This window comes from Haemaphysalis longicornis, unplaced genomic scaffold, assembly GCF_048455015.1.
Source record: "Haemaphysalis longicornis isolate Haplotype H1 unplaced genomic scaffold, Haemaphysalis longicornis Haplotype H1 scaffold_3, whole genome shotgun sequence".
Classification (NCBI taxonomy): domain Eukaryota; kingdom Metazoa; phylum Arthropoda; class Arachnida; order Ixodida; family Ixodidae; genus Haemaphysalis; species Haemaphysalis longicornis.
In genome coordinates this window covers 187,850,859-187,863,179 of record NW_027526335.1, presented here as the reverse complement: position 1 = coordinate 187,863,179, position 12,321 = coordinate 187,850,859, and the positions used below count along the sequence as shown (strand labels likewise).

Genomic DNA, 12,321 nt, shown 5'->3' with positions numbered 1-12,321 from the left:
CATTCCTGGCCACTCGACCGACGGGGAGCCGGTGCTGTCGAACCTTTTACACATGATTTACTCATTCTCAACCAGTTTGGCTGTAAAGCAACATTTGTATTTCCGAATTTCACGTCATTTATCGTACAAGCGACGATTTCGACAATGTTGAGTGTAGATTACACATATATAGCGTCATGGTAGCTGATGCCGTTAGCTGTGAAGTTTGTTTTGTGGTTTGCGTTACGCCTGACGTAACTCAAAACATTGGCCTAAAGTTACGTCGGACGTAACCCTAGAAACTGGCTAAAAGTTCTGTCGGACGTAACTATAGTTTTCACTTCTATGTTCCGTCGTACGTAACTCTAGAAACTGGCTTAAAGTTCCGTAGGACGTACCTCTACTTTTCAATTTTGGGTTCCGTCGGACGTCACCAGACACTGCGTTTTATATTTTTGAGCAATTGATTTTGTACGCGTATGTTTTGTTTGCTATCAGAAGTATCAAACTCACGTTTATTTTTGATAAAAGAAAAGTCAAAGTGCCAGTTTTGCAGTGCTGCTCTGCCTCGCATATGCCTGTTTTCTTTTACTCTACAATGTTCACTAGTGTCATGCATTTTTTGAGATGCAGTGGTTCGGAAAGCTTTTGGCTACATAAAAGGCAGTCTCGCTAGCCGCCAAACGTAGTAAGCAGCGTAAACATTTCTGACGCCTGTGCGGAGCGGTGTTACGAAATAAAAATCGAACGTGCATTGATGATGCGCATGTGCTGTAAATAATCCCGGTTCCTCATAAAGGTGTCCGTGCTCATACCGCGGTTGGGGGTGGATCGCACTCAAGGAAACATCGTAGCGGAAGATGCTCGCACAGGAAAGGGCCTTTTGCTGCGGCGCGTACTCTTTCCCATTTCGCAGCTGGGCACCGCGTTGAAGCGCTCGACCAGATGCGCGGCCAATGTTTTGCATCACTTGAATGTGACAGAGAAATACTTTCCGAAGGCGTTATTTTGCTGCTAAGCGGTGCCTGTAATTTGTTTCATCAACTCGTTTAACTCGTGGAGGGCTCTAACCGTGCCCGCGTCCTACGCCGCTCATGTGTTGGATATGCACGGGAGAAATGGTAATGAAGCAATGACGCATTTCAGTAAAAAAGCAGCGCACTCATTTGGGCCCTTCTAGAACGAACTAAAATGTCAAATGGCGATAGCGTACAGTTCTTTCTCGCTCACGCACTCCTCTGCTCTCATTGGAAACGTAGATAGTCGGCTCACTTACATGCTTCTATAGCTAAAATGGGACTTCGCCGGATTCCTGAAGACGTTTATGTTAATTGTGTGAAAATTGAAAAAGCAGTCTTTTGGGGGTCGCGCAGCAGCTTGCCTCGTAGTTAACGCAGGCTGTACCACGGCTGTACGTTTTGAAAAAGGAGCAGACAGTTCAACACAAAACAACTTTTACCTCGCTGCATGACGGCTTTCGTCGTCATGTCGGTCCCTAGTTTCGTATCGCTCAAAGAAAAAGACATCCACCCATAGAACTTAAAAACAAAATGAGCACACATTTCAAGCATTAGTTGGGAGTTGGTGAGCTCGCGTTCACGTCCAAGTTCAGCCCTGGCTGTGGCGCTATAGAACAAAACAAAATATATAAAACATGGCTTACTGCTGCTGGCAGACCTGGCGCAATGTTTTTACGTCATCGCATCATGGAGAATAAAGGCGTCGTCGGTCGCACAACACCCAAGATGGCTTGCGGCCGCCGCAGGTCTGTGCAACACTTCACCCCCTGTGAAAAAGTGTTGCTCACTCCAATATATGTGACGACGGCAGTACGATCACACGTCAGAAACGAGCGGAATATCCAGTTTTTGCGATGGACTGAAGCTAGCGTTGGGAACATTCACTCGCAGGGAACGCACGGCATCGCATAGTAACAAGCAACGACCGAACGCAAAACCACATTGGGAATGACTCGCGCCGGCGTTTCGAAGAGGATGTTTGCTTGGGCGGGTCTGCAATCAGTTCCTCTTTCGCACCGCGTGGAATTCAGATAAGGCCACGCTTATCCGAACAGCGGCGTGGGCTGTTAGCAAAACAGGCAAAGTGCTCTCGCAAGCTGTACTGACTTGTTATTTTTCAGTGTGCGAGTTAGTTTATGTCACCCGCTGCTTCAGTGTACAGTCGCAAGCACTGTGACAGTAAACACGTGATCAGCGTGTGCCGCACAGTACAGTCGCGTGTGATTTGAAGGTAATCGAGCGAGCCAGGGGGATGAAACTTCGCCGTTTTTCTGTCCCGTGACTGCAGCGATTCTAATGTTTGGGGGCTGTACTACATACGAGCATAAATTGACGTTGTTGTTGCATTTTAAATTTATTAAGAGGTCACTTATTAATTGCAGAGTTTTCAATATGCAAGTGAACTTAAAAATCGCAGTTCGAGATTGCGAAAATGCGAGCGCCACCCGGAGTGGAAAACGGGAACCGCGCCTTCCTACTTCACACCGCTGAAAACGGGCGTATCTTGTCGCGCCCACAGCTATGCTACGGCCCATGGTGTGCCGAAGGCCGTTTTTACCGCCGTAAGGTTTGTTTCATCAAAATAGACGCATGAATAGATTCGGCCGTCATTACAGATCGTGCACTGAGTGTTGTCAAAATTCTTTACGCCACGCCGGCATAAAAATCTTTCGGATCCCGGCGGACGAAAGGTACGATCTGCATGCTGCTCGTTTTGTTTTTCTACGCTTGTACGACATAGCAGGTAGCGGTTGCAGCAGTAGCATTATAATTTAATTGAGCATATACGTGCACTATTTATTTATTACATACTGATTGTCTTCTTTGCCTCTTGAACTATGTATGAAATGCGTGGCAGAGCATCTGGCAATTAATCCAAATTAGCTACACACATTTGTTTTTACGTGCGTTATTGATTTATTGCGTTTCGATTATGTGTTTTGCATTTTAGCTCAAGTGAATGCATGGTATGCAGGAACATCTATTTGGGGCAACATATACAATAACTAATAGAACAGTGTGAGCGTATCTGCACTCTTTTTATTATCTTTTGATTGCCTGCGTTTAGTTTGTTTTTGTAGCGTGCGTTGTTGTTGTTATTAGTAATGTTGATATTCTTATGATTTTTCTTATCAGTATTATTATTAGTATCGTTATTAGTATCAGCGTATTTATGTCCACAGCTGGAGGAAGGCATCTTCCATAAACTTTTGGCTCAAAGGGTGGGTTTATAGGTTCATAGCATGTGTTGTTAGCACTGTGCGAATTAAGTAGTGAGTACATAAATTATTTACACATGTGAGTTTTGACGGGCGCTATTTAATTTATCGCGTTTCAATTGTGTGTTCTGCATTTTGTCTTCACGTGAATCCACGGCATATAGCAAAATGTATTTGTGGCACTAAATATACAAACTAAGCAATTACTGTATGTGCTTATAACACAATCATAACTATAATTCCGCCACTTATAATTTATACTTTACGCTTCAGTTCATTGCTTCGAGTACAAGTGCGATATATTCACAAGAACACAGTTACACTGGTAAGCCGAAACTAATTAGACAATGCAGGCTTAACGTGTGCTAGTAATTTATTACAGGTTTGTTAATAATGTTTTTATTACCGGTTTGCTACAGGGCCCGAGAAATTCCAGAGGAATACATAGTGCGGGAAACTAAATATTCACGAATGATTGTTTAGAGATCCTGGTGTGGGACGGCTGCTTTTTTCTGCAGAAATGTATTTTGGATTAGGAGGAAAGGTGGGTCGTTGCCACCAAGCAATATGATCGCACAAATAGAAACATGTATCCGCGTCTCTTAATAATGCAGGCTTATTTTAATTTAAAATTTGCCTTCACGACACGATCGGTGTTGTCACAAGTCATCTTTGTGGCCAAAATTAAAGTAAGAGAGAAAGAAAGATTCCTAATATATCAGATAAAGTTTATTTCGAATACAGATGCAAGTTTTCACTCAAAACTATACGTGCGCCTGATGTTCCACATCTCGCGTTTGTCTCCAGCATGCCAGAAGGCAGGACCTGGCTCATTTACCACCTCGTCAGATCTACAGCAGGCACCGGCTGTGCTCTGCCCATTTCATCAGCAGAGACTACGCGGAGCGTGGACAGACAAGGCACTGGACAGATATGCACTGGCTGGATACCTAGTTATCAGCATGCGGCCATGTGCCATACACTTTTGTATGCAACTGAAAGCGTAAAATATGCAGGTTGTGTTTTTACTGTATGAATGGTACATTTAAGAAATAAAAATTGAAAAATTGTTCTCTTTATTCTTGTTTAGGTTGTGTGTAGTAGTAAACCAAAACAACGTCGTACTTGAAATAAGGAGTGCAAAAAGAAATGGACGCACAAAGCTTCATCAATCAGAACAAAACAATTGCCCTTTTGATAATGTGGCGGGTTGCGCAACGGGAACTAGATTGCGCGTTGGCCATCTGAATATCTTCCACTCGCTCAATTTACTTTTCATGTGCGTACCAACTGAATTTGGCGCTAACCCCCCTCCACGCTCGGCTTTTCAGTCCTCATCAAGAAGGCGTCTCCCACTGTATGTCTGCAACACGCCGCCATGTTTTTAGTACCGCCCCCAAACACCAGTGGTATGTCCGGCACTACGAGCGAATTGCGTGTCCCATGCATGGTATAGGAAGTTTCACTCGCCTGAGCCAGCGTCGACCGACCGCGACGATAACGCCCCCGCGCGGCTTGTTTTACTGCGCCTGGTTCCTAGCTTACGCATTCTTCTCTCCCTTGGTCGCTGTTTATTCAAGCAGCCATCCCTCCCGCGGCAAAACCAGTAAAGCTTTCCTCTTTTGTAACGTGCACGCAGCGATGACGTCCCACTTGTAGCAGTCACCCATAAGGTGCGCACAAACACATTGTCGGGAAATATAACAATCGGGGCTATCACCGCTTAGGATAACCAAGGAGAAAGCGCACACGTGATTACAACCACACAAAATCACCGCAAAGCGGAAAGGGTGGTTTACTAGTCGCGGGAGTGATGACTGCTTGAAGGAACAGCGACCGAAGGAGATGAGAGAGCATAAACTAGGTCCTCGGCGCGTCGAAAAATGCCGCGCGGGGGCGTTACCATCTTTCAAGGTCGAAGCTCGCGCGATCGCCTTCAAATCGCACGCGACTGTGCATACACAGCGGTCGTGCGATAGGTTGGTGTACTTTCCTAGTTCGTACATCTGGCGGATTCCCTCCCTGACAACGATTGATTGATTGACAGCGATTGATTGTACTGTTGTCTGCTGTGGTTAGCAACTTCAGACATGTGAAAACGATTCCAGAGAATACATGCACTGCCAAGGGCTTTCCATTAAGCACGAAACCCACAGAACATATTCAAACGTTTGATTTTCGCTGCCCTGATTGGGCGATAAGGATGCGTTATCCTCACGTTTTCATATTTCCAGATGCCGTGACGTAACTTATGCAGCAGTCAGGCGCACGATAATGCGCTTGCAGGGAGTGGGCCCGCTAAATACGCCAACTGCGATAGCACGCCAGCCTGCCACCACAGTAATTCACATTTATTGAGCGGCACGCGCTCGCATGTTTGTTGTCATAAAACGTTTGACCGTACATCAAAAGAGCGAGCAGATTATGTGCTATCATTTACACCATGTCAACTTGTGTCAGCCGGAATAAGTGCTGTAAGTAACAACTGAAAGCATAAGCGCTAGAAATAGGTGTTATTGTTTTCTTGGGTGGCTCGCGTGTATCGGCAACATCGCAATTAGGGTTTCGGCCGAGGGTGACATTTAAGCAAACTGATAGCTCTGCTTGAGGTTATTTTAGGACGACAATCAGCGCCGTTGCTCACAAGAACGCGCATTAAATTTCAAAGCGTGCTTATTGTGTATTGCAATGCCGGTGCGACATTGCATTTTGATTCCCTATCTTTTCAATTCAAAATGAAAAGGCTTGAATTTAATCGCTTCGTGCAATTCGCGATGGCCTTTTAATGAGGTGCCCCTTTTATACGCTGGTGTGTATGTAGGGAGAAGTGGCCGATAACTACATGAGTGCGTGAAGGAGCACTCGTGCGTCTTTCAAGTTCGAATTTGAAACAATTTGGCCACACGGTGCAAAGCACGTGACTTCTCCCGGCGTTTAGCGGGCACGACGGCGCTAATATGTTATCGTGATACGCGCGCATGCAGAATGTTGCACGTGTGCGTTATAACAAAGTTGGCGAAACCGGCTACATAGACGCGCTTTGCTGGGATGTAGACTCAGCGACTGCACCCCGTGAGCTGCTTGTCGGCCAATTGTTTGGGTGTTTTTGTTTGTTTGAGTCATTGACGTAAATCTCACTTTACTTTTAAAGTGGACAGTTGGTTAATTGAACACAAAAATTTGGTCTGTCTATCCGACCCTCGGCTTAGCCGCCTGGCCAAAACATAAATAAATTTTTGAACGAGACGTTTTGTAGGCAAACCATTTCCTAACTACTAAATCTGGTGACGGCATTCATACTTGTCAGTACTATTCAACAAAAAGAAATGAGACATATTTGAGCCACAACGTCAATGCATAAGGAATAGTTGCAATGCTCTTTTATTTGAAAATGCATAGCTGCTTGGTATTTTTGATAGGCCATTAAAAAAAATACGCATCAAAAACAACGTTTTGGCCCAAAAATACAGAAAGCGCCCTCTGGAGGCATTCCAAGAAGTCCAGGAGTAACAAAAGATTCCAGTAGATGGCGCGAGCGGGGGAACGCGGGAAATTTGAATTGACATGAGCAAACCTCCACCGCGTTTATCGTGGGAGGAGCGCGGCAGGAGGGGAAGGGCATGAGAGGTGTGCGGGAAAGAAAAGAGAAGCATTCACGTGGCGGGGGCAGGACAAGGCCATCGTCAGTAGACATTTTCAGTGAAGTGAGTAGATACGCGGCCAATTCTTTTTCTTTTGCTTCTCCTGGTGCCATAAATCAGATCTTAGTTATAAGCCGTCAAGAAATAAAGAGACAGCATCTGTTGTTCTTCTGGGCATCGGCGAAACGTCTCCAGGAAATCGCACAAACCTGTGATACATGTTGTTTTTTTATTGAACGTCGCAAATAAGTTTAAACGCTGTTTTAGTTGCGTATTCCAGGACAAGCATCGGCCTGTTGACCTTCATGGTTTTGGTTTTAGGAAGCGGGTCGAATACAACACCTCTGCCAAAGTGGTCATGCACTGCCAAATTTTCTGAAACAATAGAAGAACAAGCACCAAAATAATCAGCGGATCCCAGTGACACGGCAAAAGAGTAGAGGCGAAGTGCAATTTGGTTTACCCTTGTTGCATCCCACAAGCTAGATGACGAGTTTCCCTTGGTCGGTCGCACGCCAGGCCGTATGGGCTACCAAGGCTCTGTTGGTGTTCTTGCGTAGTACTGGCTTGGAACAAGTGCTGTGACCAACTTAACTTCCAGACTCTGTGTATGTGCCCTCCAAACTCTGTAAATGCGGTTGAACACTCGTGCGCATCACCTCGTTCTTTATTTATTTATTTATTTATTTATTTAGTTCACAGACCGTCATGTTTTTGTTCCTTCATATGACGTAGCATGCTAAGCGATATGGCGCGGCTAACGTCACTGTTACCATTAAATGCATTCTCTGTCTTCTTATTTTGTTAAACACTGCAGTTTTCTGCCTTTCCCTAATCTGGCGCGTAGAACTGGCGAGGATTATAAAGACAAAAAAGGGAAGAAAATAAAAGGGATGTGATACGAAACTTTAAGAAAAAAAAAACAATGTTTCACGCTATTGACCCTTTAGTTAGGTTAACACCGTGACTGATAACGTTCTTACACTTCCACTTGACATTGTATTTAAACTTCCACTGAACATTGTTTACGCGTCTAGCGTTTCTTCCACTTAGAGGCGGAGCCGCAGGGTAAGCAGTAATCGGAGCCACATGCGATTCTTCAATCAGTTCTGAATTGTCGTGCAATGGGTAAATCTGCTATTTTACCTTCATCCCAGGGTACTTAGGGCGCAGCACCAGTGCTGGGGAACAGAACCATTACGGAGAGTACCCGCTCCTTTAAGGGGAACACAACAACGTACTAAATTCCGCACTCCTGCTTGATTCTACGAGTCAACGATTGTTTTTTGATAGCCATAAAAAGAAGCGACCGGCTGACTTTCCTAAAGACTGATTGACTGACTGACTGACTCATCAAGGCCCAGCCAAAACTTCTGGACCTGCAAAATGAAAAATTTGGAATTAGCATTCCACTATGGTGTATGGGCTTATTGAGGTAGCACGTTCAGAAATTGTGGCCCTTTCTAAAATGTCGAAATTGTGTTTTCACAAATTCAGGATTAGCACACTCAACCGTCGCGATATCCAAGAAGTCCTCGCTTACAGATGCAGCCCGTAAACATTACTGAAAAAACAGGCGTAGGGGTTTCACCCTGCCCAGATTCTGCTGTGTGAATCTGTATTTCGAAATAACGCGCGTGTATTAACAGATTTCCGAATGTATATTTATATATCGAAATGGTTTTTCCCGATAAATGTTACTAATTCCAATACACAAAACTCTTTTAAGTGTTCCGCCAAGACGCCGCTAAACGCGCGAAAGAGATATCTTGAAATTACACCCCTATCGAATTAAAAGTCCTAACGGGCAATATCAACGCCCAGCCAAATTGCGGGCCCTAGAGGCTTGAAGTTTCGGCAGTGCATGCCTACTATAGTACGTATGGCTGCACTACAAACATTTGCCCTCCTGAGGTCGGAGGCATTTTTTCATGAATTACTAATTACACCGCAGGCACTTTCAGACACCAAACTACTCTTTGCTGATGTAGATTACCACGTTTGAATGCCTAAGAACTGTTTTGCCCGGTTTTTCCTAACCAACCCCCAGTGGACAAGTTGGAATTTGGGGCGAATTTCATGTTTTTGCGATTTTGTGATTAGCTGTTCTTCCGACACTGCTTGCTGCTACGGGAATGATTGACGTTTGCGGGCCACCTGGACTGCGTCTATAACATGGACTCTAAACGCTTGTAACCATCTTCGCGCAGGGAAGGATGTTGTAAAAGGTGACGCCTCGCCTCCCTTCTGCCCATCATAAACCTCATCGGTGTTACGTTTGATTAAAGCACGCATCAGAGCGGGTCATGGCGGCTCGTCCCTTTCTCCAAAGTATCCTCGACAAACAGGGTAAGCTAATACAACGCCGCTCACGTCAATCGGCCTGTGTCGTGTAAGACAACTCCAAAGCGGCGGAGTGCTGGGCATCTGAAACAAGCATAGTGCACCCAGTGCCAACAGCAGTGCGCATTAGTACTATGTTTACGTGTATGTTCGTAACTTTCCCTGCTTACCTCACCATCCGCACTGAGGTAAAATGAATAGGCATTACATTTAAGAAAAAAAAAGCGCGTTCGCAAAGATTATAGGCCCTGCCTAATTTGCGATTGCTTTTGCCGGCCTCAGCCAATCACGCAGCTGGGCATATGACGTCATAGGTTCTGTTGCGGGAAATGAGCTAGTGGGTCGCATGGCCATTCTCTTTTTTCTTAATTATAGAGCTTATTTCAGCGAAGTGTGCGTTACAAGTGGTGGCAGTATAATTCTAACGAGGCAATCCTTCGAATGACCAAACTTGTTTTTTGTCTGCATGGCCCTTTGAAGGAGCAGGTTCTGGAGCTCTGCGGAAATCACCTCGTTATCCAAGCACTTGATCATTTGCTTATTAAGACGCTTTGCAAATTGTAAGCGGCAGTGTTCGTCGTAGTAGCCGGCGTCCCCTGTGAGCGCAAAACTAAATGGAACAAAAAGTGTGGGCTCATATCACATCATATGATATCTATAGTATTGATGAGTACATTGGCATTTTCTGAACATGTGTGACGTTCCGACCCCGGTAACTAATCAAGGGCAATTAGAAACAGCGCGGCTTCATAGGATGTTCATAGTGTTAAAACGTTGTTAGAGCTGTGAGCAGGATTTGCTGCTGGCCGTGTGTCTTGACATTAGTGAAGCGCGAATTCTTAGCTGTGCTTCGTGTGCTGTAACCAGGTACTATTAATACCGGCAGTAAAAATTTCCCTGCCATTTTAAGATGCGGCTTCTTTAGCGGACCCGCATCAACGCAGATGCACGTTAAACAGTGTGCTACAACGATAATTGGAACACCTGAAAATTTTTTTTCCTGAGCGAACCACTGCTCGGTTGGCGCTCAAACTTCGCGCGAAGTTCGAATTTGGTGGTCTAGTTTGTTTGACATCGGGAACAACGACGTTACGTACCTGTTTATTTTGAAAATAAATAAAAACGATTTTCGCCCCTGAGAAAATGGCGGCCGATTTGGACGTGCTAGCCAGTGCAAGCTGAAGTTGGAACGACGGCGCCACCTGGGGTAGGCAAAGAAAAACGTACGGGATTCACGATAGGAAGGCGCCAGATTAAGTAGCAGACGATCAGAAAATCTATTTCATCTCTAGTTTACGATGATCACAAATAGTTACATAACAGCTGGTACCAGTCACAATAAAATATCCCCACAGTTCATCGTTGCCAATAAACGTTGGATTGGTTTCCTCACCTGCTTTCACATTTTCTTGGTCGTCTGATACCTCATTTGGCTTCTTCCTACCTTTGGAGGAGCCAAATGAAGTAGCAGACGATAAGAAAATGTGGTTTCACATTTTCTGATCGTCTGCTACCACGTTTGGCTCAATCCTGCCGTGGAAAGCGCATGAATTCCCATTGTATGTTTCGCTCTGCATACCCCTGGTGGCGCCGTCATGCCAAGACCAACTTGCAGTGCCTGCTACGCTCAAATCGGCCGCCATTTTGACATAGACGAAAACTGTTTTTATTTATTTTTAAAATAAACATTTATTTACCGTCGTTGTTTCCGGTTTCAAACAAAATAGAACATAAAATGTGTCCTTTGTGTGAAGTTCGAGCGGGGACCAAGCAGTGGCTCGCTCAGGACCAAAATTGGAAGCGTTCTAATTATCGTCGTAACACCTTGCGCACAAAGGTGATTCTTGAAATACTTTGTTTTTTTTCCCTGCTATTGCCAACACAATTGTGTCGCCGTTCTTACTCACGCTGTTCTTACTCCTTATGGTTCTCCCGAGCTGTTGTCTTTTCCAGCACAAAAAATTATTGTTTCCACTGTAGTATTAAAGAGAAGGCCTTGTTTGTCGGACTGATGTGAATGTGAATGTTTTAATTCAGACAACCGCAAAAAGTTACAGGGGAGATGTTACCGAGTAAACATCGCAATGAACACATAAAAACATCACAGAAGCGGTTGTCTTCAGGGGATGCCGAAAAGGCAAACGAATTACCGGATAAAGCGACATCACCGGGCCCCCTCTCAGCCCTCCGTCTCCCCCCTACACACAACTCAGCAGCAATGTGACATAGTGCATAATTTTCGAGCTCAGAAAACATAATACAGAAAACAAACTCCATTTGGTACAAAGTTTACATAACACAAGTAAAGGTAGAATTTGTATTACTTAAGAATTGGCGTTGCAAGTATAAACAAGTTCAGAAAGTAGAAATACAGAGCGATATTCAACGCTAATATTACACTTATCTATATCATAGCTTGTTCACTGTCACCCCAGCAAATACACATCAACTTTCGTTTTGAAAGATTGTACAGAAAGAGAAGACTCTATCAATGTAAGAATAACAGGGTGTTCGTTCAAAAAGTGGGGAATTATGTAGGTTGTCTTTTGCGACCCATAGTTAGTGCGGATTCTTTCTTTGTTGTAGCTCGCATGGCGTAGATTGTATTCGTGGTTCTTCGATGCGTATTGTTCCATGAAGGCATCAGATTTATTTTTGAACTGTTGATAAATGAACAAAGCCATTTTTTTTTGTTTATGCTGTTTTGAATAGTCAATATGCTATGCTTGTGGAAAATTGGGGCAGCGTGGGTTCTAGGTGATTCATTTTCTATCAAGCGTACTACTTTTGTTTGGAGTACTAGAAGATTATCTAAATTTAGTTTGCCAGTTGTTCCCCACACAAGCGAACAATAACTGAGGCGAGAGTGTATTAACGCGAAATACAGCTGCTTTATCAACCACGTGGGCAGAAGCTGCTTCAGTTTATAGATGGCGCCAACAGAGCGTGACACATCTGTTCGAATTCTATTTATATGAGCTGACCAATTTAAATTTTCATTAAACGTCACACCAAGAAATTGGCGTGAAGGGACTTTTTCGATGGTAGTGCCCCGAAATGTGATTGAAATTTGGTGGCTTACACCCTTATTTTTAGGACAAAAAACTACAATCTTAGGTT

At 44.4% G+C, this 12,321-nt stretch overlaps 2 protein-coding genes across 2 annotated transcripts in view; one reads left to right on the top strand and one right to left on the bottom strand.

The window, feature by feature from the left end:
• The window catches only part of LOC144175886 (E3 ubiquitin-protein ligase MIB2-like), a 101,847-nt gene extending 99,770 nt beyond the window's left edge, over positions 1–2,077 (bottom strand). The window contains exon 1 of the mRNA XM_077704942.1: positions 1,643–2,077. The gene's annotated coding sequence lies outside the window, so the exon portion shown is untranslated. The remainder of the gene's footprint in view (positions 1–1,642) is intronic.
• A 3,441-nt stretch (positions 2,078–5,518) lies between these two features.
• Positions 5,519–12,321, top strand: part of LOC144173621 (uncharacterized) — a 70,075-nt gene continuing 63,272 nt past the window's right edge. Inside the window, exon 1 of the mRNA XM_077701965.1 lies at positions 5,519–5,691. The gene's annotated coding sequence lies outside the window, so the exon portion shown is untranslated. The remainder of the gene's footprint in view (positions 5,692–12,321) is intronic.